General features: G+C 44.1%; 1 protein-coding gene across 4 annotated transcripts in view; it reads left to right on the top strand.

Moving 5' to 3' along the window:
* The window catches only part of PLXNA1 (plexin A1), a 366,161-nt gene that overhangs the window by 87,765 nt on the left and 254,445 nt on the right, over nt 1-23,951 (top strand). The window lies entirely within an intron of this gene.

Raw genomic sequence — 23,951 nt, 5'->3', positions numbered from 1 at the left:
GGAGCAAGATGCCTTGAGCTTTAGAGGTTAAAGCCAGAGGTGAGAATGATGGAATGGAAAGGGCAGAGATTTCCTTCCACTCGCTTCCTTAATGACTTTTGAAACTATTTCTGTACCGAAGAATTTGGCCTTGAACAACACTTACATGTGTTTCTAGTATCCCTTCTACCTAAGTGTTCTTTCAGACGAAGCATTGCCCTTCACGTACTCCTGGAACAGTGATATTACATAGCAGGGATCTTTTTTTATGTACCATTTTTGCTTTTGCTAACACCAGATTGCTTTTCTTCATGTCTTGAGAACTATGCAGGAAGTCTCCTGGGATAAATAGCAAATAGAGAATCCAGCTAGTCTGTTTTGGGAATCTGCAGAGGGTAGACTTCATTCCTTTTAGTAGCTTTAGCAGTTGTCCTGACCATCATTCATGCTCTGTCTTGTCCTGACCATCATTCATCCTCTGTCTGCCTTTGTCACAAAGTTGCCTCACCATTTCCTTCCTTGTATCTGCTGCACCGCTGTACTCTACTGGCTGTGTTATATTAAGCAGGCACATCTTGGGGGAAATCCCTATGGACAATGGCTCTGCTCTTTCAACAAGAAGAATCAAATCACTCCATAACTGAACATGAACAAATATCTGTCTTGGAGGCTGCAGAATATGCTGGTGTGGATGATTTAAACCATCTGTGGATCCAAGTCCACAGGGTGTGTGTGTGTGTGGAGGGAGAGGGAGGATCATCGTTCTCCAGCTACACAAAAGCTTCTTGTTGGTGATGATTAGCAAATATCTGTAAGCCTCTTCCTCAGTATCTCCACAGGGCATGGATTTCCTGTTATCATAACATCATTCCTATAATTACAGCTGGATATTCCCTGTGTAAACACAGCTAGCATTAACTGCATTTTCAACTGAGTAAAGTTGTACACAGGGCCTTGGAATGCTGCTGGAAGTACCCAACCTAGTAGGGGGTTCCTCTTAAGCCAAGACATGCTGATTCTATGATCCGGTCTAAGGAATGGTCTGAAATTTTGAGTCGTTTTTGCCTTTTATATATTTTTTCTGAGCTAAGCTTCTAATTTTCCAAGATTACAAATATATTCTTATACACAAGCTAGTTTACCTCCTCGTGAATAAGAATGCAGAGGGGAAGATATGGGGTGGCTTATTATAGAAGTGTTAGCCTTGAACATATTGATTGCTTGGGAAAATAATTTTTAATGCAAAATGATAAAAACAAAGATGTAATGAGAATGTAATCAATATTTCTGGGAGTTGGTATATACCGCGGAGTGTGCCTTGTGACAGCTCTTAGCTCGTGTGTCCTAGCTACCTAGTGTGTTTGACAAGGATATGCGTTTAGATATTAAGTAATCTAGTAACTAAACAACTTCCCCTCTCCCTTTCAGTTTTGTTATGTTGAAAACTAATTTAAAGGTAATAACATTCAGTAATAGTTTGATACCAGATTAATTCATGCCATCGTATTTCCTATTACTATGTATGGGTGTGAAAGCTGGACAGTGAAGAACGCTGATAGGAAGAAAATAGATTCCTTTGAAATGTGGTGTTGGAGGAGAGTGTTACGGATACCGTGGACTGCCAAAAAAAAAACAAATCAGTGGGTTATAGATCAAATCAAGCCTGAACTGACCCTAGAAGCTAAAATGACTAAACTGAGGCTGTCGTATTTTGGTCACATCATGAGACGACAAGAGTCACTGGAAAAGACAGTCATGCTAGGAAAAGTTGAGGGCAGCAGGAAAAGAGGAAGACCCAACAAGAGATGGACTGAATCAATAAAGGAAGCCACAGCCCTCAATTTGCAAGATCTGAACAAGGCTGTCAAAGATAGGACATTTTGGAGGACTTTCATTCATACCCTATGAGTCGGAAGCGACTTGACTGTACGTAACACACACACACACACACGTTTGATATATCTTTTCTTCCTGTGCTTGGCTTGAGCTTTAGTCCCATTGGACTGTGTTTTAGAAAGACAGTTTATGACAGGACTGATCGGTACACTGCTTCATGGATGTGAGACGGGAGTTGTGTTCAGTTGTTGAAGGTCTGATATTATCGGGGCAGTGTACTAATGCATGTTCATTATTTGGTCACCGTTCTGTGACTTTAGGATGTGCTACTGACATGATTCCCATTTTATGAATGAAGAAACAGACACAATAAGTTGCACAAGGTCACATTCCTCACTTAAATATAGCCGGAGCAAGAACTTGCTGCTCATGTCTTCTGTTTCTCATTGGAATGTGTTGCCTCTTATATCTCAGTGCACAGAGAGATGGAATGTTCCGCACACTGAACTTGCTGTTTCTTTTTTCTCGAAGTCATCTGTCTGTGACCAGTGTTTGCCTACTGTAAAAAACCTGGTGTTTACTTCTGTAGACATGAGAATAAACAAGATGCTGATTTCTAGTCCAGTGGTTCTGGAATACTGCATCTGGCCCTAGTCCAAGCAACAGGGTCATTTTAGGAAATGTAGTTGAGGTGGTATAGACCTTATGTGAGTGGAGAAGGGTGCCTTTGTAGATCTGAAGAGCTAGACTAAGTTTCTTTTGTACAACTTTGCCTTCAGTCCTCTCCAGCTCATCATGAGAGAAGCTGTGGAGCCTCAAAGTTTTGATGTGCCTTTTGTAGCACTACAGATGCATAAGTGTTGAGTTCAACATGAACACCTTTGCAATGCCCCTTTACAACCAACGATTTTCTTGACCAGCTCTTCTATTAAAATGGGAATAAATACTTAAAAAAAAACTCTATGGGGGTTTAATATCATAATGGAGAAGACTGGTAAGATCCCACAAGATTCAGTTTGTCAGAAGAGATGGATAAGTTGCCCTGACCTGGATAGCCCAGGCTAGCCCTATCTCGTCAGATCTCGGAAGCTAAGCAGGGTTGGCCCTGGCTAGTACTTGGATGGGAGACCACCAAGGAATACCAGGGTCTCTATGCAGAGGCAGAACCGCCTCTGAATGTCTCTTGCCTTGCAAACCCTAAGGGGTTGACATTAGTCAGCTGTGACTTGACAGCACTTTCCACCACCATTTAGTGAGTTAATAGTGTCCTGCCTGTTATGTTGGGCTGATACATTTTTGAGGAAATTGAAAATAGTTCGAGACAGGCATTGCCGACTGTGACATGCACCTATATTTCAGTTGCCCGTTCTAGTTCTGGATAAAGAGGCTTTTGGAACAGGACGGGAATGTGCAAACTTGTTTACCGGCCAGCTTTCTTTGTCCCTACAGTAGTAACTTCTGTGTGATAGAGCTAAGGAAAGGCCGCTGATGTGCACGAAGAACCGCAACACATGAAGGGATGTATTGGGTCAGAACACCGACCAACAGAAAGTGGTCTCATAGTTTGTAGTTGTCATTCAAAGACTGTAGTACTAATTATAACAGGCGTAACTTGGGACATCTATGAGGAAGAGTTACTTAAGGGTGACTATGAAGAGTATCTGCTTTTTGCCTAGCCTTATTCTGTTCATTGTCTGTAATGCTTGATTGGGCCTGGATTGCTTCATGAGCTACATTTTTCCTATATGGAGATAACCTCTGGTAGGGAAATACGTATCTACCATAAGATCTGAAGTATGATAGAGAAATATGTATCTCTGGTAGGGAAATATGTATCTACTATAAGACCTGAAGTATGCTACAAGTATTTTTTTCTCCAAAGAGGACTTTTTCTCCCTCTTCCCAAATACTAGAAATTAAGGGCGTCCCATCATGGGCATGATTCAGGATGGACAAAAGGAAATACTTCTTTACACAGTGAATGATTAAAATATGGAATTCCCTGCCAGAGGATGTAGTGATGGCCACAGGCATAGACACCTTTCAAAGGGAATTAAACAGATTAGGCCGATTCATGACACTAAAGGGAACCTCCATGTTCAGAGGAACAAAACCTGTGAATACCAGTGCCAGGAGGCACCATCAGGGGAATGCTTCAGCCTCTATGCCCAGAGGAACTGGTTGGCCAATGTGTGAGGCAGGATGTTAGACTAGATGGATCACTGGTCTGATCCAGCAGGATTCTTCTTATGTTCCACTGCAAATTCTTGGAGTGGGCAGCTGCTATGGCTGAGAAAAAGCATAATGTATAGAGCATCTCTCAAGCAGCTCCCAAGCATTTAAAAAAAAATAAAATGAAGAGACTTTCTCAGTGGTGGGTCCACAAACTTTTCTGTGTTATTTATATGGGGAAATTGGACCTAGTGGGCAGTCAGTTAGTTATAGGGTTAGTTACTACCAGGAATCCAGGCTCTCAGTGTCTCTGGTCAGTCATGCTCCTGGGAGACTTTTCATTCCCTTTCTAGGATTAACATCTGTTTTTGATTCTTGGTATTTCCTGCCTTCGCTCTCTGATCAAAGCGGGCTCTGGAATGGTTGGTGGCCTCTAGCCCAAATGGACCATTGAAGGTTGTTAGGGATTTGGTTGTACTGCCACAAAGGCTGAGAGAAGATATCGGAAGACATCCACATCCGTTTCTGATCGATATGTGGTCTGAAGTGACTAGTGTCTCGTTTCTGCCAGCCTCTCTTCCTCTTATTCCAAACTGCAGGTTTTAAATAGTTCTCTGCCGGTACAGTTGCGTGTGAGTGTGTAGAGGAAGTGTGGGAGGAGGATTGATGAAACCATTGAGACGGTGTGCTACGCATCCAGTTATTTATCCCTGGTGATTGCTGATGATTGCTTTTTGTCTGGCAAATTTTCCCCTGAGGTGGCAGTTCCTGTTCTTGTGTACTTTCTACATTCTGCCTCTTCATGTAACTTCTCCCCCCTTGTGCTCACTCCCTGCTAGTTTGATAGCCTTCTTGGCAAGGCAGAGGAAACAAATGTCCGGCAAAAGATGCAGCAGCTTCTGATTTTTACCAAGTAGCTAGAAAATACAGATATAACACTTGTTATGCCTGCTGTTAAGCACCTCATACTCTCCTGGTACAATACAATAGTTCATATAGGGGGAAATAGCCCTGCGTTCTGATAATTTCCCAGTTATATCACTAGTGAATAGCCATGTGCAAGGCGCCACAGTTGCCAAATCTGCTCTCCACGTCACAGCATCAATGCAAAACTTGAGTTTTGGTTCATTTTGCAAAGTTATCAAAATCTCTGTGTCCTAAAGAATGTCCAAGAACTTGCATGTAGGCAGATGTGGGGAACAAAGGGATCTGAAGTGTTGTGGGGTGTTAGTAGAAAGTAATGGGATTTAGCTGCCTTTGCAGCTGCAGCTGAGCTGGATAGGAGCTTAGCCCTGCTGAAGTGCGTGTATATCACTGCATAGTGGTCTGTGTCCCCTGCTTTAACCTTGAAGTGCTTGTGTGGGGAGGTTGTGTGGTGCCATCGATAGCACCAGCTTCCTTCAGCAAGGGCTGTCTCGCTGGGCTTGGATGGTGGGAGAAATGCTGTCTCAGCAGTTACCTGATCCTCCTGTGGAGCCTGGTGCAATCAGACCCTGCCTCTGGCTGTCTCTGCAGCTACAGCAGGAAGAAGGTGTGGAGTGATGGGGAAGGAGTCTGTCGAGCTGAGAAAATGCATGAATTGAGAACACTGCTATCTGTGGACTGACTCCATTGATGGAGGGAACAGCTGTTGTTACATCCTATTGGAAGTTTTAGGGGGGATAAGACCCAAGAATTTCTTGGGGATCGTAGCTCAGGTAAAAATCGAGAGGTGTAGGAAGGACTCTATGTGGGACTGGAATTCTGATTTCCTAAGGGTTTGTGGTCCTTGGTTGCTTTGGAAATCCAGCCACCACCGCCATCTATGCTAATAAATGCTCTCTTAAGTATTCCTACATTTAAATGTACTAATGTATGCTTAATTTAAATGAGTTGCCATGGGCCTTTTTATGAGGCACAGATAGCAGCCTCCACAAGGGAGGATGTGGGGACCAGGAATAGCTGGTGAACTTTCTGTAGGGCAGCAAGATTGTAATGTGCATGGCAGGCCAGGCCAGAAGAGGAATAGCTGGAGTTGTGGGGCAGAAAGGTGGGCGTGCATGCAGCTCACACAGAGCCCGTCTGCACTTCTGGGTGTCCTGGCATGGTTCTTGGACCCTTCACTTCTAAGCAATAAAACTTGTGCTAGCATTTCCCTTTGTCACCTTGGCCAAAGGCTGAGCCTGACACTGTGTCGCCGGAAAATCTGCTTCCCTTCTCAGGTTTCTGTCCTTCCAGAAGAAGAGGTGGCGCAGATGCAGTTCTTGAAAAGGAATTTAGGGCTGGAGGAGTGGCTGGGCTAAAAGCATTTTGCCTATCTGCTTCCTCTGCATGCTCAACAAATGGCCAGGCCAGGTTTTGCCTTGGGAAGCCACCTAATGGAGTGCTGACTCTGTGACCTATACGATCCAAATGGAAGACTGGAATGCTGTCGGATCCTGAGCCATTAGAGACATGCCTGGTTTTATTACTGCAGTTTTTTTTATTTCTCACAGAAATTGGACAGTGGAGGCATGTGATCTAGGCTCTCATTCTCAAAAGGTAACTGTGAAGAACAAGAGCAACAGGTGGAAGAACCCTCAGCTGAATTCTTTGTCGTGGCTATATGCTTCCTAAAAGACACGTTGTGATTTGGCAAATATTCTCACTAAACGTGCGCAAATGTGTGCTTACATCAGGGTGGCATGTTGTGATCATGGGCACTGAATATTCATTGGGCTATTTGGCTGACATGCAAACAGCTGGAGTGGGGAATTGCCATGCCTGCACATGCACAGAAATGCAACCGATTCCACCCCTGTTGCATGCCACCAGCAGTTGTTTAAATAAAGAATGATAAAGACAGCATTTGAAAGAATTAATTTTATGGGAAGAAAGCCTTTCACATTTACTTGTTGAGTGATTCTGAGGCTGACTGCTTGAATGGTAATGGCTGCCCTGGGGAGGAGATTGATTTCCCTACTGCACTCATACAAAAGTAGTGGAACTAAAGTTACCCACCAAAGCTGCCCTGCTCAGCGTTTGGGTCATGCAGAGAATGGGAGGAACTGATCCAAAGCTTGACTTAAGTGTAGGTCATGGCACTCAAATATAATATGATTGCCTGGTGATAATGTTCACCTCCAAAGTTCTCAGCTTGCCCAGTCCCTCTGGGAGTAGGACCAAGTGCCTTGGCCTCGGGTAACTCATGAGGTTAGTGATTATAGAATCATAGGGTTAGAAAGAATCTCTAGGCCACCAGCTTTTCTTTGGCCTGAGTCCCTCTCAAAATGGGATTTCCGACAAACTTCCAATACACTGGTTTGTTACTTACAAATCTTCTGAGCTAGTTGTATCACAAGGAAAATGAACTTGGGAGGATACTTGTATTGAGGAGGACTGGAAAAGCTATGGCTTAATTTAGGACTTAACAGAGCTCAGCCCTAAGACCTGCTTTTGGTTCTAGATATATTCCATGACAAAGAAGAATGTCTCCTTCTGTCCCCATTAAGAGGCCACACCTTTCCAGTGAAATAGGCCTTTCAGAAGCCCAGCTATGCCATGGTTTTTGTGTTTCCCAGCAACAGATGCACAGGGAAAGTGGCTGTGTTTATGAACCCATAAGTGCCTCTTTAGCACCTTGTGCCTGAAGAAATCCTACTCCTTGTGTTGCTTGTTGGTGGAGTCTTCTGCTTCCTGCCTCGGTCTGTGCATCAACACAGTTCTGAAGGGGAAGAAAGACAAGCCTTCTCTAGAAGAATGGCTGAAAGAAAATTCTGAACACATGCCCTTGTACTGTGACCAGGGCCTCTCTTTCAGAGTCTGAGCCCTTCGTGGACAGCAGGCTCTTCTCTCCTTACTGTGCCGTCCCTCTGTGTGCTTGTCCAGGGTGCCAGATGGAAACAGAGATCCCCATTGTCCTGGGGGTGGTCACTGTGGGCTTAGCCTTGTTTGCAATGCTTCCCTAGACATGCCTCGAACAGTTGGTTCTCAGAGGATGGGCTTCCAGCCAGCACCTGTTGCAGCTGGAGCCTCGCCCCTGCCCTGCCCTTCCTCATCCTGTTCTTCTGTCATCCCCCCTTTCCCTCCCTCCCTATTTCCCTTGTGCCTCTTCCCATCTCAACACTGGGAGGTGGATTGTCTTGATCGCTCTTGTAACCACTCAGCAATTTTGGACTCTAAAATCTGTGAGGAAAACAGGGAAGGACAAAAGGTTTAATATTCTCAGGATGTCCTCTCTTTGGTTCCTTGTCAAAGTTAAACATTTTGAAATATACATACTCCCGTATGTATTTCTAGCAACAGTTGAAACTGGCGTGATGTGTTTGAGTCTTTTAACATCTATACTTCTTTTAATGCTAGTTTAACCATCCACATTTTTAGACAAGTGGCACTTAAACCATCAAGACACCAATAGACTGGAAATTTCCACCAGCAAATAAAATAATTTCATCCACTTCACTGACCTACTCCCTGAGGTCCTTAATAAGCAGAATTTCTCTATTTAAAAGTTTTATAGAAAAAGTCATTCGTTTCTTTTTTAAAATACTCATTTAAAAACACGGTGGGATATTGAAGTGCTTTAGGGGTTTTTAAAAACTCATTCTGAGGGCTACAGAGCCCTACCTTTTTGAGGAATGTGGAGGTGACATGATCTTTCTCATTCTTTCCCCTGCCAATTAAATCAGAGATAGTTTTCTTACCCCTCCCAACTGCTTCAGTACATTCCTTTAAGGATGTATAAGAAATGTGTTCAGAATTAAACAGTCATTATGAGCTGATGTTCTCTGTGCCATTCTAGAAATATATTGCATTACAAAGGTTAATCTTTTATAAAATACAGTTTTTTTCTTTAGAAGCTTTAACTTATTCTTGTCTTGCATCCTACATCAGTGCACCTTCTTTGTCTTAAAGAAATACTTTAGTAAATATAGTTGACACAATCTCTAAGCAAAACCTTACAGCAATAAAACCTAAGTAATCTCTACTGCAGAAGTGTGAAATTTGGTATACAGCTATACCCTAACTGTGATTAAAAGACTCAATCTGTATTCCAACATCACATATAACTGCACTTAAGGAAAAATGTGAACGAACCTGTCTTTTTTCTGGGTTTGTACACATTCCTTCCCTTTCTTTCTTGTGCTGAGATTTACAGTTAAACTCTATGATTATCCATGTTGTATAAATGCAGCTGCGTGGGTTAGCTGAAGTTAATGCAGCCATAGAAACTCTGCTGTTCTTCAGGTAAATGGCATGTGTACTAGGAGTTTTAGCATACCAGAGTGCTAACAAAAAAAAGGGAGAGAAAGACTGAACTATGCTCCAATCATCTTTTTAATTAGACATTTATCTATGTTTTGGACATAGTGGATCTTAACCAATAAGGAAAGGGATACTTCAGCTGGAGGAAAAAAGAATCTGAAAGCTTTCACTAGGTAATACTACCATAATTTGGCTTACAGTAATTTTTTGCTTCATGTATCAACTAAAGTTAACCTCCAGTATTGTTAATATAAGGACTACTACATTTTTTGGCTCTTGGCCTTTTAAGGGCTCTCTACGTCCTGTGTGGCATCCGAGACAAAATGGATCAACTTTTGGTTGTTACTATTTCAATAGCAAATGGATGACTTCCATTTTGTCTTCATGCCAAAAGTGTAACCTTATGCAAGTCATACCCTGTGTCCGGCATTTCACACAGGATGCTGATGAAGATGCCCGAGAAACCTCTTCCCGCCACTTTAACATCCAGCCGGAAGAAGAGTCCTGGAGAAGGTGAAAACTCGCACACTGTGTTCTGTTAGATGGGTTGGTCTAATAAAAGGTATTATGTGGTTTTGTATCTTGATACTTGTGGTAAATAAACATTGTCTCTGAGTGACCTGATATGGCCCCATTACTGAAGCATACGAGCTCTCTTTCTTGATGTCTTTCCATCCCGCCAGAGGACAAGAGAGCACTGACACAGCAGCCGCCGCTTCTAGGGAAACACACACTATCAGCTGGCAGAGGACGGGGGACCACCAAGGCTGTCTACCCAGGAAGGCCTTCCCAGTCTCTGTTGTGTTCCTGGCAGAGAGAGGGAGAGGTCATGCGCAGTGGTGGTAGCGTAAATGTATGGAACTGAGAGAATTGGATGGGATGGGTGGGAGCCACCCAGATGATTACTGAGATTTTATGACACAACCGTACATAGGAAGTGAAGGCCCGAGGCAGGTAGAGAGGTCTTGACAGGCCTTTTCTTAATGTGCTGCTATTCAAGCCAGTGTAAGACACTGAAACCTTTGCAAGTAATCTGCAGGGAAGCAGTCACTTTTCTGTCCCAAGACGCGTAGTTATTTTGGGAAGATTTACTGTGTAATGATCTGTATTATGGTCAGTTATGCTGGCCTCTTAATTTCTGTACTCATGAGATTGCCACGGGGAGACTGGGTGATTTCTGCAATTGTGAAAAACTATGGCGATGGCCTTCCAGTTGCAGACACAGAAGCCACTTCTTCTTTATACTTCTTTGCCTCTGTTGCCTTAGCGTGTCTGTGAGTCATGTAGGGACTGGTAACATGTTCCCCCTCTGTGCACACAATCCCATGCCATACAAAAATCCTCTTGAGTCACGAATTAAGAACCCATTTTAGTTCTGAAATGGTGCAAGAGGCCACATGATGGAAATGGGCCCCATGAATCCTACTCAACTGCGTCCATTTGCTACCCACCATGCTTGGTCACTACTTTTTGATGGCTTCTGGTATAAGAGGGTACAATTTTTCTCACTTTTGCATTGCAACGTATCTGCAAAAGTCCCCTCTTCTACCAACCCTTAAAAAACCAGCATTGTGTTCACTTTGTCATCTGCTCGCCCAATTTATGCACTATTGTTGGGTTCAAATTAATTCAAGTAGCGCGCCAAGAGAAGAAAAAACTGTTGTTCTTAATTAGAAAGCATGGTTAGAGAATAGCTTGAGGAAGAGTTTCTCTGTAGCCTGCAGTATGGCCTTGCTTCAGATCCACTTCATGTTTTGGAAAATGCCAGCAAGTCTTTCAGACTGCCACCATCTGTTCTTCAGTCCACTGATGGCCTGAAATAAGGTAGAGGCCCCTTAAATATTGATGAGGCAGAAAAGACCTTTGGAGCCTTTTGCCTCAGGCATGGGACATTAACAGATTTTACTGTCACTCAGACTGGAGTGGGAAAATGGAGGGATTAAGCCTTGTGCACCTATTGGAAGGGGATTATCTGGAATCCGAGGTTCTGCTGGGAGTTCTTACTTGTCTTTTTCAAGGTTGTTTGCAAAGGTTGTGCAAAGGTTATTAGTAGAAGACATGAGAGCCTTTTAGAGCCAGTCTCTATTTTAGTCAGTGGAAGATTTTGGTGTGAGATAAAGTTTGAGACTAGAGAGATTGGGATTAGGCCTAGCTAGGAAATTATTTAGAGAAAGAGTTGGTGGGTCATAAATAAGGCGGCAGGTATATTTCAGAGGAACTGTGAGGTTCTATCAGGGTACCATGGCTGTTTCTTTCTTAGATGAGCTGGCCGTACATTATTTATTTTTTATTTCTCTTAAAACATCTGTGACCTTCCTTTCCTCCTAAGAACATAATATATCCAGTTAAAGTTTATCAATCCAATATATACACACAAATAAGACAGTGTGCCCTGCAAATATATTTATATAAAAATCAGTACAAATAAACTGACCATAGAACCATCTGCTGAAACAATGCAGTTCTTTCCACCTTAAATCTTGCTGTTGAAGAGATCATATGAGTCTCTACAGAAAGTTTATTCAAAAGTACCGGAGTGGAGATAGCCTACAGGATGATGAAGAAAAGCAGTCACAGCTGCCACAAACCAGCTTACAATCACCTTCCCTTCCCCTCCCCACAACAGGCACCCTGTGAGGTAGGTGAGACTGAAAGAGTGTGACTAGCCCAAGGTCACCCAGCTGGCTTCATGTGCAGGCATGGGGAAACCAACTCGGTTCACCAGATTAGCCTCTGCTGCTCATGTGGAGGAGTGGGGAATTAAATCCGGTTCTGCAGATCAGACTCCACCGCTCCAAACCACCGCTCTTAACCACTACACTGCGCTGGTAAAGCATTATGTCTTTATCAAGCCCCATGTTCTGTGATGTTACAGAGAAAACCAATGACTTAGGCGCTTCTTGCCTGCAGATTCCAGTCTTTTACCTTGTGGATTTTTACCAGAGGGTTTTTAACAACTTACTTGGAATATTGGTCTGATGCTTGTCACATGGTTCCCTAACCATCACTGTATGGAGCTCCTGTTGATTAGCATCAGTCTCATCCCACTCATTACATCATCTCATCATCTTTTTGTAATGCATTTGGTTTCCTCTATTGTTTAGCAGGAATGCTTGGAAGTGGCCACCTGATTAATCTGTGCAGGGAAATTGAGCATGGTACATCTGGTGGTGTTTGTGTGACAGCATATGCATGCGCATGCTGTAATATTATTGAAGGCATTATATGTGAATGTTGTTGTCATAAGCTTCCAGTTCTTCCATTTAGTTCCTCAGAAGTTTAATATTTTAGGAAGTGGATGTTTTATATTTATTTTCAGAGTTTACAAACAATGTACTTCTTGTTCAAGCCGAAGGCTGAGAGTCATAAGATCAGGTTCTATTCCTGGCTGTGCCACATACAGTGTAATTGTGGCCAGACCGCTTCCCCTTCTGGTACATTCAAGGGGGTAAGAGGCTTCCTGCCTTATCACTAAAGCAGAGTTCATGAACGTTTGTGGGGCTCTTCGGTGTCCCAAAGGAAAGTGAATACCTTTTATTTTGGAATTGACGTACAATGGCGACGAGCACTTTCCCGGTACACTGAACATACTTTTTTTCCAGTGGGCAGCTAGTGCTGGTTTGGTCTCCAGTAATAGCTTCTGTTTCTGCCCACTTGAGATTATAGTGAAGCTTCGAACAAATGTAATGGGGGGGGGGGGAATGAAGGAGAAGAAGAGTTGGTTTTTATATGCAGACTTTTTCTACCATTTAAGGAAGAATCAAACCGGCTTACAGGCACCTTACCTTCCCCTCCCCATAACAGACACCCTGTGAAGTATGGGGGCTGAGAGAGCTGTGACTAGCCCAAGGTCACCCAGCTGGCTTCGTGTGTAGGAGTGGGGAAATAGCATCCATAGCTATATGGGTGGGGAATCAAACTTGGTTCTCCAGATCAGAGTCCACCGCTCCAAACCACCGTTCTTAACCACTACACCGCTACACCGTGTTAAATCATCTGCTCAGTTAGGGTTTTCAAAGATCTGAGCCCTAAAGTGAAAGAAAAAATGAAAGTGGGTGTGGTGCTGAGAGGGATGGCAATAGGATGGGTGAAACTGAAGTTGCCCAGCTTTCTTGTAGTTATATTAAACTATTAAACTAAATTAGTAAATCAAATGGATGAGGCAGTTTAGAGTCTGAAGGCACTAGCTTGGAACTGATCCTGACTGTGTGGGCAAAATGAATTTAAATTTATGGTGGTCGTGATTTTCTAAATAATCTTAAGGTAACTTGAACCTCTGAAGAGACGTTTGGCAGAACAAGTTTGGGAATCCAATTGGAAATTTGAAGAATATTGTGTTTCCAGTAGAGGAAACACCACTTGTTATTCCTTGTTCCCAGAAAGCTAGAGGTGAAGTCTGACACCAGCACTGTATAAAAATCTGCAAGCCTGCTGAGTATTTTGGAGAGGATGCTGAAAAGAGCAGGTCTTAACAACATGACCTGAGACATCTTGCCCCCTCTCCTATTTAATTATTTTAAATGTTTGTAACATCCCTCCCGATTGTGAATTCAAAAGCTTGCACGCTATTTTGTGTCATTCTGGTTGGTCCTGGCAAAGGGGTGGGGGGAAGATGTTTGTGGGAAGTGAGGAAGTTCTTGCTGAGAGCAAGCCAGTAACAGCTGAATTCCATCTGGGGGCTGCGTTTTGTTTTCCTGCAGATACTTAAACCCTGGGCAGAGCCAGAGCAATTCATGGTTCTTGACCCATTGCTTCTTACACAGGTCAGGGGCCAGTAATAGCCATCCCAGTTGAGTAGGACCAGCTTAGAATCTGTTTGTTTTTTGTTGATTAGTTCTATTATATTTTTTTAGTATTTTGTGTGAACCACTTCGGGGAGGGGGGAATATAAATGTCACAAGTAATATTAGATGCCCTGAAAAATAAAAAAAAGCTATTACGTGGATTTTGTTCCTAGTTTTGGATTTTGCTTTGGACCAACGTGGTTGCCTGTAACATCTTCTCTGAGATTCTCTGTGAGAGATCACGCAGATGTGCTCTGATTCTTTCAGAAAGTCAAACAATGACATTTTTTTGGTTCAGCCCCGACTCTAGCTCTGGTTCAGCTGTGACTGAAGTCCAAGCGAGGTTTCCTCATGATGTGTAGCCAAACTTACCTTTGTTGCAATGTCATTATGTTGCATAATTCCCTATTCCATATCACTTGCTGAGAAAATGCACAAAGTGACGACAGAAAACAGCTAAGTATTGATATGCGTTTTGGGCAAAAGATGGAGAACTTGGCATATGGGTGCCATTTAGTGGCCCATCCTTGTGTTGTCATTGACATACATTTCTGTTTTGAATTTATACATAATGTGGAAAAACCCGGAGAAAATGGTATGCCAGTTCTTGATTATTGATTAATATCGGAAAAACTCTGCAGTGGCAGCAATGTCTCCTGCAGTAAAAACAGAAGGATTTTGTGGTAGTTTAAATCACAGCGGGTAGCCGTGTTAGTCTGTTTGCAGTAGTCAAAAAGGGCAAGAGTCCAGTAGCACCTTAAAGACTAACAAAAATATTTTCTGGTAGGGTATGAGCTTTCGTGAGCCATAGCTCACTTCTTCAGATACAGCTAGAATGTGAATCCATCGGTCTTTAAGTAGAGGAACAGTATGTAAATGTGAATAGCAGGCTTGATGGGATTAGGTGTGATATGCAGAAGAGTCTATGATGTCCAGGGGAGAGATGGGTGTGGAGAAATCAGCATTGGTAATGGGCCATGAATGCAAGGTCTTTATTCAGCCCAGGTAAATGCATTGACTTTAGTTTGAATATCAACTGTGGTAGTTTAAAGACTAACATGTTTATTGTGGCACCCGCTTTCTTGGATTAGAGCCCACTTCAGTAGAAGAAATTAGAAACTGAAGCCACAGTCAAATTGCTTCTTTAAGGTGCCCCCTAAGTCCTTTTTGTTATTGAAAGATACATTATTTAAACATATAATGTTTTTAAAAATGAAAAAAAAATCCACTGTGTTACTTTACAGACGCTTCCATGTTCCCTTTTTTGTATGTTCAAGCTGCCCATGTGGACAATGGAAAGTTGTTGCACTCTAGTACCTGGGGCATTGTTTGTGGATGTCTTGCTGTTGGTTACACTCGTCTGTCTAGGGTGACCCTCAGAAAGCAAAAAAGGCTACAGTAACTTTAACGCTACAAAGGGAGTGCATGGAGGAAGTGCAGAAAAAAAAACCCTCAACTTTTCCACCAGGCTGTCGAGGATTGCTGCCTCAAAGTAACTGGTCTGTATCCTGCTTGTTTACCAGGTTTTGAAGAATAACAGATAAAATCCTTAATGTATGAAAAGGCTCCCCAAACCTGATTTCATGCTCTCAGAATTTTTTCTGGATTGGGCTAGTAGTGAATATGCCTGTCAAGGTTTGTGGTTTTTTTGGAACTCTCCCCCCACCCCAACCAGCAACCTGAATTTGTTTTTGTTCTGTTCCAGTTCACAGTTAAAATAAACTTTCAAACAAGCATCAGGTTTCTGCCTTGGTTCAGTAAAATAATAACAATCAAAGTTTCGTTTTCAGTTCAGGTTCAGTTTGACTTCCTGATCTCTGTCATTCTTTGTGTTGTGTGTGTATTTGCTGGAGGAATAGTCTCCCTTCTCCCGCCACAATATGGATTTATCGTCTTTTATTGTTAATTAAAGAGAGGGGCAGAATCTCGTTTTGCCAAGGATGTGGCACACCTTTTTTCTTCTTCTTCTTCTGAGATTAGCCCTGAATTTTAGGAGCGGGTTTGGGTGTTGTTTTGTCTGTCCAGACTCCTCTGCTGGAGTCCTTCTAACCCTGCAGGTCTTCCAGAGCCATACGGGCTCGGGCCCTCAGGCATTAGGGAGCGGCTCTCTTCAGAATCTGCGCCGGCCGCTTGTGGTTCATGACCTCTTCAGCTTGTTTATTCTCTCCCATGGAAGTCACTGTTATTCTGGCCTCCTTCCTCTTTTCTTTGGCTCCTCTTCTTTAATAATAACAACAATAAAATAAACAATCTCTCCATGTTAAGTGGGTCATCCTGCCCCGGTTACAGTCTGTCTCTCAGTTCATCACATCTGCTGATTGGGTAAAGTGTAAGAATTGACAGCCTGGTCTCCCTGGCCATGATCAGCTGAGGCCTGGATTTAATCTGGGCCACATTGCAGTGATGGAGACATTGCAGTCTCCAGTTAAAGGGTTCTAGCGAGCATAGACTGGGATAGACTGGTCTTTACCAGAGACCCTAGAGAGCCAACCAGTGGACTCAACCCATGGGTTGGGCCCCTTATATGAGTCATGGTACTCCCGCTGGTTCTGGAGTCCATCTGGAGCTGTTTTGTTTTGTTTGCTTCTAGTGCGCATGAGTACCCAGCTTGCTGGGGGTAAAGGGAAGATGACTGGGGAAGGCACTGGCAAACCACCCCGTAAACAAAGTCTGCCTAGGAAACGTCGGGATGTGACGTCACCCCAAGGGTCAGGAATGACCCAGTGCTAGCACAGGGGACCCTTACCTGTACCTTTAGTGTGCATGCATAGAGAGCAAGGGAACTGTGGCTCCTCTTTCTTTTTTGCGCATATGCTGAGAGGAGCAGTGGGGTGGCTAGATGAAATTACTTAGTGGTGGTGGGGATTTCTCCGTGAGTGTTTGTTCCTCACACCTCATAGTGCTCAGCTTGTGTTTCCATGCTTTCTTGTTGGCTGTCTACAGTCCTACCCTTGACTCAGCAAAGTCATCAGTTTAGCTTCCCTTCTTCCTTTCAGGTGACTCTGATGTCACATGTGGGTCTGGAGAGACTGAATAAACAATATAACTGCTCAGGATAACTGACTTAGGATGAAACTTCATGGAGATCCATGACTGAACCTCTTAGTGTTTGTTGTGATTTTAAAAAGCAGTTGAGGAGGGAGGCTGGATTGAAGCTAGGCCAAGTGGTGGTAGATTAACCTTTCCCTCCTTGACATTTCCTTGATAGAAATGGTTCTCACACCAAGATGCAGTACAGTCTGGCTGAGAATAATTCCCCCTCCCCATAATAGCAGCTCTTAAAGAAGAGGGTTTTGTTGTGGAAATGATCTGTGTGTATGTAACCTCCTGCACTGTGTCCTCAATCCAACCCCTCCCTCCAGAAGCTGTTTTAATGTTAAAATAAATATCGGGAGATCTCATTGATCTCCCACATGATGTGTAATTTGGCCCTCAGTGTAAGGCAGTTTCATATGTCCATCCATGACCTACCTTTGCAGCGTCTGCCTTTGAAAGATCCTTTGTTCCAAGAGATTAAAAAAGGGACAGCTGAAACCAACAAATCCTGACCACAGCATTGCCTGCAGAAATTACCCAGTTCCATGGGATAAAGGTGAACAATGTAAAAAGAAAATGTGATTCTTATTTCGGAGCAGGTGAGGTATGGTCAACCAGAGGTCAATGTGATTTAAGGGAAGAGTTGTATCATAATTAACTGAAGTAACCTGCTACATAGACACACCTCAAGATAACCTTGATATATCCTAAGGTGATTTGTCATGTGTAGACAAGGCCTCAGTGACAAATTAGACACATCCTAGGAAGAAGGAGCAACATTGAAAGAAGAGTTGGAGATGGGGGATAGATCTTCACATCAACAGCCAGAGTTTTCTACCTGCCAAGCTTGTTACAAGTTCATGGAGAAGGAGAAGCTTCCCAAAAGAGCCTGACCAGTCTGTTGAATCATAACCTTTTTGCTGGCATGGGGTTCTTTCTATCTTTTTCTTCTTTCATTTCAGATGTGCAGAAACAGGGGGCTTGATCATAGTTTCTTGCACTGAACCTTGGGAATTTATGTTCTGTATATCCTGCTTGTCCATTCTCTAGCCGAGACTGGAGTCATTATGTCTGCAACAATTCTGGAAGGAGGTAGCAATAACTTGAGGCAGTGCAGTTGCAGGCTGTGTTATATATCCTGCTGTGGGAACGAAGCTTAGGCTCTTGTACTTCTCAGTGCTTAGAGGTAAGATGGTTTAAGGAGCTTCTGGTTGCAAATCGCCCTGCTTTGTCTAAGCATGTTGGGCTTGCAGGGTCTTAACCTCTCTTGTGACTGTGCTTTGCTGTGCCTCGTGGGGTCTTGCATGCCAACATAACCATTTTCAAACGGTACGAGGGTTGGCATTGCTTTTGGTCACCGGTGTTAGGTACAGACTATTAGCAGAAAAAAATAATTTGTTGCTCATGTCACCCTTCAGTTTTCATAGTTTTATAATTCATTGATGCCCAGGATGTAGTTTGCACTGGGTCTGTCTGTTTCATTTTGACGGCCAAGTGGTTCTAAAGCCTTGAGCCACTCTTTTATTCGTAGCTCTCCAAAGGCTTTTCAACTTTGGCTTCCTGTCACTCCCACCCTTGTAGCCCTTCATTTCCAACCTCTCTCATGCCTCTCAGTCAATCACAGTGAGCTCTTTGCTCTTGTCTGTAATCCCATTTATTGTCTATGGCACTGTTGACAGGGGTTGACAAGTATGTTTGCAATGTGGCTGCATGCTGCACTCAAGGGGAGGGGGCTCTTGAATGGGATACTTAAAAAAGAAATAAAGATTCTGCAGTCACAAAACCTAAATTCTGCACTTTGAATAAATGAGGTTGTCAATATATCTAATTCTCAACATGGCCCAGTATGTGGATAGTTAAATCTAGAGACTGGAGCCATGAACAGACAAGACAGCTCTTTCTATAAACCTGAACATTGTCTCAGATTTGCACAAATGAAACACAAATCATTTTTTTAAATGATAGAAGCACTACCTGCAGCTTTAAGAAACAAATGTCCTCGATGGCTCTTATTAGGAAATGACACAGAATTGCCAGCCTTGCCAGTTGGCAGGTGGGAAGGAGAGAATGAAGCAGGGAAAGGTAACGATATGGAGGCTGACAGTAGGAGGGAAAGAGGAATACAGCAGAAAGTGAGGTGTCCCCCACAAGTCCTTGTGGGTTCTTCACTGTGCAGCTGGCCCCTGTGACTGGCACCACACAACTGGGTCTGGCCTGGTGGCACAATACAGCTGGGCCATCGTTTTCCCAGGTAGATGCTTCTAGGAGCTGGGAAGAAGGATGATCTGAAGATGGGGGGGGGCAGATAAAGGTAGATTGGCTGGCAGATGGGAAGGAGAAAAGGAAGCAGAAAGAGGGGAGAAGTATGGACACTTTTAGGGAAGGGAAAGAGGAAATAGTGGGGAAGGAGAAATGAGGTGCCTCCTGCAAGCCCTTGTAGGTTCCCTTCTTGTATAAATATATGTGTGTATTTTACTTGCAGAATTTAGAATATTCGCCGTGGTCTGGAGAAACAGCAGAGAAGAGTAACAGAGCCAGATTTAAAATAGGTATAGACAGAAAAGATACACATGGACACACATGAAGTAGCCTTAAACTGAACCAGACTCTTTGTCCATCAAAGTCAGTATTGTCCACTCAGACTGGCAGTGGCTCTCTCACAGTCTTTCACATACCTACTACCTGATCCTTTTCACTGGAGATGCTGGGGATTGAACTTGGGATCTTCTACATGCCAAGCAGATGCTCTACCACTGATCCATGGCCCCATTCCTAATAATAAGCATAATGCTTAGTAGTGCACTGCATAGGGAAAACCTCTGCTCCCTGCCAATTGGGAACCCTATCTTTTTATTTCAGGTCATTAGCAGATATGTTTTCAAAATTGTTTCTATCCACAATCATGAGATCCTGCCCTTTTAAAAGGCAATTCAGAATTCTGAAGCAGCCCTGTTACATTCTGTGTTCGAGGACTAACTCCTATTGTTTGTATAATGACTGCAGCTATGCAGTTTTCTAGACCCACAAAAGTACCTTAAGCACAGAAAAAATTTAACCTGTGTGTGGTAGAAGCCTTTAGAGTTTCAAGGAACCAGAAATGCTGAATTAAATCTCAGCCACAACTTCCTTTTGCAAACGCCAACGCTCTTCTTGGTGCACTTTGCTTAGTAGTGCCCTTAGAGAATTATTGAAGATCAGGCCTCCTTTGTTAGACTCTGCAACATGGAGAGTCAAACTTGCCTTTTTGCTCTGCTCCGTGCAAACTTAAGATGTCCTCTCCACTAACTATGCTGTTTCTGCCCTCTCACTTAGAAGCTGCCCCCTTATGAAACAGTTTAGCACAGGCCGGTAGCCTGTCCTCTCCTTGCTTGGGCATTGACTGTCTGGCTGGAAGGTGCTGGGTTGACCTGCCATGCTCTCGGTCTGGAATGTCATATGCTTGTCATGTGGATGGAGCCTCCCATCAGAGCCCCAGGGTTTATTCTCTGCAGCCTGTAGAGCTGGACCCACCAAACAAGGAGATTGCTAAGCCAGCTGTCTTGTGCTGTACAAGGGCCTTTTGTTCTCATTCTCCGGTTTCTTTTTGTCTCTTTTTATCTGGTTTTCTCTCCTTCTCCCTCCCTCCCCTCTCCCGTTCTCTCTGCAGTCCCTCTAGGCACCCCTGTTTTCCCCTTTCAGAATGCAGGTAGCTCCCTCAGAGGGTGTCCTGTATCTTCAGGCCCCATGTGTTCGCCTGTTCCTCTCTGTATCTCTTACTCATTTCCTCCATTCAATAGCAATAACGTTAATGGCATGACAAGGTATCCAAGTGTTGCCAAAGCGAATCCATCAAATGCTTCTCGGCAGCTCCCCCAGCCCCTGGGGAGCACTTTAAGTGCAGACCCTTTTAATAAAGGTGGAGGCTAGTAGCGCTGGTGTGTTAAGTTGGGGAGTGGGAGGCGGGAGCGAGCAAGCCGAGTTTGGCTTGTCCTCCTCAGCCATGGAGCTGAGTATCTTTCTCCCATCTCTGCCGGCTAGGAAAAGGGAGCTTGCGTGTTCTTTGTCAGCATCTGGCTTTGTTGAGCGACCAGTTCCAAACAGGATGTTTCATTGTTGCAGGAAACAATTACAAATCTATCATTAACCGCTGGCCTCTTTTCTGATTGGAGGGGAGGGGATTTGGGGGGTGGTGGAACAGGGTGTGAGGGCGGCCAACTGACCTCCCCCAAGTGAGTCAATTAGGATTTTTTACAAATAAAGTTGGAGCCCCCACCCCCCCACCCTCGAAGTCTGTATGGAGCCTCCCAACTTGCCTGGAGGCAGAAATTGTGCTTTTGGCTGCCAACTCTGGACAGAGGTTTATTGCTTGTGCCGTTTGGAGATGTTGTTCCAATCCTCCCATCTAAGAGCTGCTTTTTTGCCTTAGGACTATTTCATAGGAGTCCTGCTCCTGCGTGTCACTCCTAAGTCTAAAATGCTCTTAAAAACATAACACGAGAAGGGATCTATTACCTCCTCCAAGGAAGATAACAGGTATGCTGAGACTGTGGAATTGGTTGGGCTGCATCTTTCTCCAGTGTTAGATTTAGGGTTGCCAACCTCTGGGTGGCACCTGGAGATCTCCCGCTATTACAGTTGATCTCCAAGATCAGTTCCCTTGGAGAAAATGGCTGTCTTGGAGGGTGGACTTGATAGCATTATACCCTGTTGAGGTCCCTCCCCTCCCAAAACCCTGCCCTCCTCAGGCTTTGCCTTCAAAATCTCCAGGTATTTCCCAACCCAGAGCTGGCAACCCTAGTTAGAGGAGAGGCGGGCAGACCCTAGCACACCAGACCATTTTGCTTTTATGCAGATGAGCTCATGCAGGGCTGCCACAGTGGGAGGAGGCAGTGGGCACAGCTTCTGCCCACTAATACCTCCTGGACTAGGTGAGCTCAAGGCAAACCTCTGAAGTGGCTCAGAGTCTTGACTCGCTCCCAGTTTGTGTCTCTGGCCAAATACATCTCCCTCTCCCCCTCCTTAGTTTTCTACCTTCACAGGTAGACATTGTGGGTTCTCAAAATCACATGGCAAGAACTCCTTTGTTTATTTTGTTATATTTGTACTCTACCCTTCTCTAAGGGCCTCATAGCAGCATCTATGGGATCCTGGTGCATTATCCCATCCAGGTAGAGGCGAGTTCCAGGGCTGTGTAGTTTAAGAGGATACATTATATCAGGTTCCTTGAAACTATTGGCAATAGTCTCCTTCCCCCCATGCATCTTTTGAATTGCCATCTGCATTTTTGGATTGTGCTGGTATTGAGCGAGAGTGATAAGGGATGTTGCTGGAAAGGGAAGCTGCCGTTGAACTTCAGTCCCCTTCCTTTCCTTAGGGCCCCTGTGTTCCACGGGCAGTAATTTCTGTTCAGATGTGTTCCACACTCAGTAGGATGAAGACAGGTAAAGAAATGAGGAAAACAGACCCCTGCTTTTGGCTTCCAGCCAGCTTTTAGACACAGTGTGAGAGGCTCAGCGAGGCCGGTCCCTCCGCCTCCCCCCCCCCCCGAAATTGCTGAGTGTGCGCTTCTCTACAGCTCCTGCTCCTTGGAGTCTAGAGACTTTGCCGTGCTGTAACCTCTCTTCATCAGCTAGCGCTGGCTGCCGGAGTAGATTGATGGAGGCGAAAGGTAGCTCTGTCTAGCTGGCTTTGCAAGGACACCTAGCGTTTGGCGTCAGAGGAAATGCGGCATTTATCAGGGGCTTCCAGCAGCGCAGTCAAGACAACTTTCAAAGCCCATGGACGCTTATCCCTCCCATTGTTATAGCAGGGGTGCGGGGAGGGGACTAGAAGGCAGCATAAAGGCTAAAGAAATCATAAGCCGATAACGGACAGCGAGCATGGTGCGAATGAATGATGTGTGGCAGGCCTATCAAAGGACTAATGTCGTTTTGGTCTGGAAAGAAAATGGTGATGGTGTGACTCTTTGTAGATTTTCAGCATACATCAGCCTGGACCCTTTTCTCACGGCAAAGTGTGAAAGGTGTCCCCCTCACTCTGCCCGTCCTTTCCCAGGGCATTTCTGTGATTTTGCCCTTTGGTTCTTCTTGCCTTGAAGCAGTGTTACGCTGAACTGGCAGCCATTAATGATGCCTGTCTGTCACCAGCTTTAACCAACAACTCCTCAGGAGGGTAAGAATCAGGAATCGCTGCAGCTGTTTCTCCTCTTTGCGCTGTTTTGTAATACCAGGAAGCTGCATTTACATATCAGTCACACTGTGTTACTAGAAACAAAGCCATGTGTTTCATTCCTTTAATAGAGATTCTGCTTCCTCTTTGGAGCCCTGGCTGAGATTGATGATAGGGTGGGCAACGTGGAACTGTACAACAGAAATCAAGTGGCAGTTTAAGACTAACCAAGTTTGTTCCAACAGAAGCTTTCATGTGTCAGACCTTACTTCTTCAGAGTAGACTGGCAACCCTCAGGAATTTTGGGTGGGTGCAGAGACACCAAAAACTGCTGTTGTGAAATGTCATGGTGGCACTTCCAGATACATACCCGGAAGTGACATCACAGGGGCACCCATTGTGTTCCTGCTCCAAGCAGTGGTAGGAGCCAAGGGGGCCATGAGCAGGGTATTCATGGCTGCTAGTTAAAATGGATGCTAGTCATGATGCAGACCTATTCTGTCTATGATCAGAGGAGCACGCCAAATATATTAGGTGCTGTGGAACACAGGCAGGATGGTGCTGCTGCAGTCGTTTTGTTTGTGGGCTTCCTAGATGCACCTGGTTGGCCACTGTGTGAACAGACTGCTGGACTTGATGGGCTTTGGTCTGATCCAGCATGGTTTTTCTTATGTTCTTATGTAACTTGGTCTCCTTATTTCAGATGCACTTCATTTTCTGTTTTACTTTGCTACCGGTATGGAAGTGGTTAATCTTTTTCTTTTCTTTATTCTG

This window comes from Euleptes europaea, chromosome 1, assembly GCF_029931775.1.
Source record: "Euleptes europaea isolate rEulEur1 chromosome 1, rEulEur1.hap1, whole genome shotgun sequence".
Lineage (NCBI taxonomy): Eukaryota > Metazoa > Chordata > Lepidosauria > Squamata > Sphaerodactylidae > Euleptes > Euleptes europaea.
Note: the sequence above shows the minus strand (reverse complement) of the source record. Positions and strands in the feature narration are given on the sequence as shown.